The sequence below is a fragment of the Furipterus horrens genome, unplaced genomic scaffold (assembly GCF_987537825.1).
Source record: "Furipterus horrens unplaced genomic scaffold, mFurHor1.1.pri manual_scaffold_4, whole genome shotgun sequence".
Taxonomy (NCBI): Eukaryota; Metazoa; Chordata; class Mammalia; order Chiroptera; family Furipteridae; genus Furipterus; species Furipterus horrens.
Window position 1 is genome coordinate 100596124 of NW_028327174.1, and position 4796 is coordinate 100600919.

At 50.9% G+C, this 4796-nt stretch overlaps 1 long non-coding RNA gene across 1 annotated transcript; it reads right to left on the minus strand.

Moving 5' to 3' along the window:
• Nucleotides 1–841: 841 nt before the first annotated feature.
• LOC150012535 (uncharacterized) lies at nucleotides 842–2078 on the minus strand. The gene is made up of 3 exons (XR_016510750.1): nucleotides 1918–2078; nucleotides 1376–1470; nucleotides 842–1166 (listed from the first exon to the last, which is right to left on the minus strand). It is a non-coding gene; the product is annotated as an uncharacterized LOC150012535 (long non-coding RNA).
• Between the last annotated feature and the right edge of the window lie 2718 nt (nucleotides 2079–4796).

Here is a 4796-nt window from a genome sequence, read left to right on the forward strand (position 1 = left end):
CCAGAAAGGATCCATCATAAAATGTTTACGGCCCACGACAGTGAAACATCTTGCTAGTGCCCAGTGGGAGAAATTAAGCCAGCTCAGCCCCTGGAGTCACCTGTTGGGGACAATCTTCCTCAACTGGCCCTGATCTGCACCCATGCCTCCCTCTGTCTCTCTTTTCAATGCACAGAGACATGCCTTCTCACATGTGCACATATGCACACCTGCTGCATTACCCAAGCCAAACTTACACTTTTTAAATCCCAAGTTCATTCTCTTTTTAAACCAGGAAGTGGTGCAATTCTGTTCAAAACGACACAGTGAGTTTGAGGGTAAGGAGGACAGGCCTGACATGACAAGCCTGGAGTTTAAAAGGAGGAGAGAAGGAGTTCAAATAACTGCCCTGGCTGAGCTGTGACAGCACAAGGAAGCAGCCACGTGGTCCTGAGCCAGAGGTGTCACCCTCAGCTGGCCGCTGTCCCCGAGCCTTTCAGAGGCAGAGTCCATGAGACAACATGTGTTGAGAAAAATAATTTTATTTAGAAGCATACGACTTAGAGAGGACCCTGTGTTGCCTCTGAACATACACAGTGTGCACGGGTACAAACACACACTCAACAGCCATGATGTGCTCAGCACGCCACAGAAGAAATGTACAAATAGCCCTGCTAGACTATAGAGGTACATGTGTATGTGGACACATGCACACGTGCCTTTATAGAATGCCATGCGCTGTCCTCTTATGCTCCCGGTCTTCACGCGCACACACCGTTTGTCTAGAACCTTCTCCGGCCCTCAACATTTCTCTGGCTGTGAAGGCTCATGATGCAGGCCTATCACTGTGATATTTGGCTGTCACTGTGGTTGGCTGCTCTGTCCAGGACGGAGGTGAGATTTTTCATCTGAGTCCATGATGCCTGTCTTAGTGCTTGTTATAATTTAATGTCCAATATATACAGGTGTGAGAGTCTGCGCCAACATGAAGGGGCTTGTGATCTTCAAGGGTCAGACCTGACCACGGAATCTTCTGGAATCCTCCCAACAGCCCGGAATGGTAGCTGTCGCCTCTCAGTCCCGAGAGTTAGTTACCTGTGACGTGAGGTGACTTACAGCACAGGTGGTTCCTTCAGAAGCGCAGGTGACTGCCCGTAACCACCCGTCTCCACTCGGCCTCACAGAGACTGAAAAGATAAAGGGGACACGTGTGAGCAGCTGCCCAGAGGTGGGGTCCTGGGGATAGGTCCCTAATGGTGAGTCCCAATGGGGGAGCCCTTCCAGATGGGCTCCTTGGGGTGGGTCCTGGGTTTGGGCTCTGGCGGGTGAGTCCCTGGGGTGGCCCCCTGGGGGTGAGCATTCTGGATCCCCATTGACAATCCCCATTGTCACTCACCTCTGGGCCACACGTTCTTCTGCACTGGCTCCTAAGACTAAGTAGTTCCCTACATGAGGAATTCTCCTTAAATATCCAACGGAATTTTAGTTTCCCTGGTGGTGACAGAAAGGAAGAGAGTATTTAAAAGAAGGTGTTGACAGGAATCATGTTCTCACCACTGAATAGGATCCCGTGGATTGAGTGGGAGAAGGTGCTGATTATTTTAGGGGGGCCGTGGGGGTGGAGAGAACCAGAGAGATGGGGAAGCACAGGAACCCCCAGCACGTTTGTGTGTTGTTCCCTGTGAAGGGGAGAAAAGAGGAAGGCAAAGTGGTCAAAGGAAAGGCTCTTGTTTGTGTTGTTTACAGGGCAGATCGCAGCCTGTGGAAGCACAAGGTGGGGGAGGGCTGTGAAGGTGAGTCTGGTGACATGAGGACCTGAGCAGGGAGGGGGAAGCACAACGCAGACCGTGACGGACTTCCACCGTTTCACAGCAAAGGGGTGTGGGGCGGCAGGTGCCCAAAGGCGGGGGTGACTGTGGAAGGGAGCGGGGCTGCTACCTGCTGTGTGGAGCGAGCACCAGGCCACCGTGTTAACATCTCAGCACCACTGTCCACATGGCTGACGTGCAGAAAGACCGGAGCTCTGCAAGCGTGCGCCCTCTGCACTCAGGAGTTGCCGGTCTGGGTGGGACGCATCTCTCTCGTCTGAATGACACTGGTTCAGGGGAAGAGCTCGCCCCAGGCCTCCAGCCACGAGCTCCAGACCCAGGTCAGAGCAGGACAGGCATCTGGGCTGCCGATCAGGGCCAGCTCTGTCTGTGAGGTTCCTGTGCTCATGGCTGGAGCCTTTTGGACTGCCGCCCATCTGTCAGGGCCCCCAAAGTCTTGGGGCTCCCTGGCAGGTGACTGGGCTAAGTCACCGCTGCTCTGCAAGCTGCATCTCCCTCACCAGCTTCTCTAAGAGGCTCCTGACACAGCTGCAAATGGCCCAGGCAGGACAGGACATCCCTGATGGGACTCAGTATCATTTCCCAGGCCAGGGACGGACAAGATGCTCATGCCTGGCTGGCCTCGCTGGACTAGTGTGGCCTTGCTCCAGGTCGCTGAACTGTTTGCACCCTCCACACCCCTCAGGGGTGGTGGCCGCATGGCCTGCAGCTCACAGCAACATCTGGAACTGTGGGGAGGGCTGGCCCCAGCCCCCAGGGGGGAGCCAGCAAGGGGAGGGGGAGCAAAGGAAACAGATGATGCAGATGGAGTGTGTGTGCTTTTACTCACACGGACTGGGCTTCTCCGGGGCTTTTCTTTATCTATTTACTCACCTGCAGCAAGTTCAAGTCTGAGAAGTCCCTTTAAAACAAGGTGCCTGGGTCGCCTGTGTTGACACTGAGGTCGTCAGGAGACCCGCTTCCATCTATTTGGGAGAAAAACTGGGCATCCTGCCCGGAGCTGGGTACAAGGGTGCATGTGGCCTCTATGGCTCTTTTGTCTGGGCCCCAGGCCGTGCCAAGCCCAGTCCCCCTGGTTCTCATGACCTGGGAGTCTCTGGGGGTGGGTGTGATGCCTTCGCTTTATATAAATGATGAGCTTTTAATAAATAATACGAAAAGATGACCGGGCTGAGAGTTGCATATCGGGGCTGCTCTCAGCCTTCTGGAATTCCCTGGAATCACATCTCCAAGTCTCCCGGGCCAAGCCGGAGACTTGAGCTCTTCCCCAATGATCCCCAGCACCCTGCTCTACCCAGGAAACTAGGTCAGAGGCACCCCCGGCCCAGAAAGGGGTTTCAGCTCTCATTGTGCCAAGTCATTTCTCAAGCAACGGGAAGTAGGTCACGACACAGTTCTACCTCTAGTCTCAGCTTAATTCCTTGGGGTCACAGGGAGTGAGCCTGATTCCCTGTCTATATGAGCTGTCGTCAACTGACAAATACCTATGACTTTTTTTGGATGGTTAGCGTATGCCCAGGGATCCATGATCAGTAGGGTCCACGTTCATGTTGTTTATGCTCTGGATGACCCACACTCAGGGCCACCACATGCCATGGGGTCCATTCTCAGAGTGGGTCCATACTCACAAAGGCCCATCTTCTGGAGGGTTTATCCTCAAGAGAGGCCTATGATTCAGGAGTACAGAGTCCAGACAATACACATTCAGGGTGTCTAGGCTGCAGAAGGTATATTTTCATGGTTTATACATTATCAATGGGGAACGTACTCAGAAATAATTGTGACCATGGTAGTTTATAACCAAGGAGGTCCATAATTAGGAGAATTCACACACAGAAGGTCAAGGCAAAAAGAGTTATTGTACAGGGTCTCCATATTCAGAAGAAGCCATGTTCAGGCAGGTACATATTCAGGTGTTATACATGATCAACAGGATACATGCTTAGGTGGGGCTATGATCAGGGAAGTCGATAATCAAAGCAGTACAGGATCAGGAGGGTCCATGTAAGGGGTTCCATGCTCAGAAACATACATGTACTGGGGTTATAAATAATCAAGGCGGTACATGCTCAAGGAAATTGTGATCAGGGAAGTTGATTATTCTGGCGGTCAAAGATCAGACTGTTCCACACTGATGGGGTCCATGCTCACAAGTGATCACTTACCAGGATTCCACATTCAGGAGGGTCCACAGTGAGGGAGTCGATGCTAAAGGGGATTAGTCCTGAGAATGGTTTTATTCTCACAATGGGTCCATATTCAGAATGATATATGCTCAGGAGCTCCAAGCTCATAGAGATTCAGCTCAAAATGTTCCACAAGCAGACAGCTCATGCACATGGTGGCTCCTCTCACAGACAGAAATCATCAGAAGGGTCTTTTCTCAGGAGTGACCATGCTCAGGATGAAGGGCAATTTATGGTCTGAGGATGTAGTCAGGTAGGTTCATACTCAGTCCTTCTACCCTCAGAAAAGTACACAGTCAGGGGTTATACATATTCAGTAGGGTAAATGCTCAGATATGGCTAACACTAAAGCAATTTCTAATCGAAGCAGTCCATGATCAAGAAGGTCCACAATGCTCAGGGAGTAAATGTTCAGGAAGCTAGTTCCATGTACAGGGGTTTAAAAAAACCAACGGGTTACATAATCAACATGAGCTATAATCACACAAATTGATTACTAGGGTATTCAAAGATAAGGATTCATGCATATTAGGTCTATACTAAGAGGGGATTATCACCAAAAATGCCACACTCAGGAGAGTGCATGCATAGATCAATATTATTCAAAACTTCCACCGTTTAGGCTTACCGGGGTATGACTCAGAAAGACTTCATTCCCAGGTGTGTCCTACTGAAAATGGTCTGTGCTAAAGAGTGCCTATCGCCATTGGGCTCTAACACACAAGGTGGGTTATGTAGTCAGGTCGGTCCATGCATAGGAATCCATGACTGATGAAATCCATGTTCAGGGTATATGTCATTA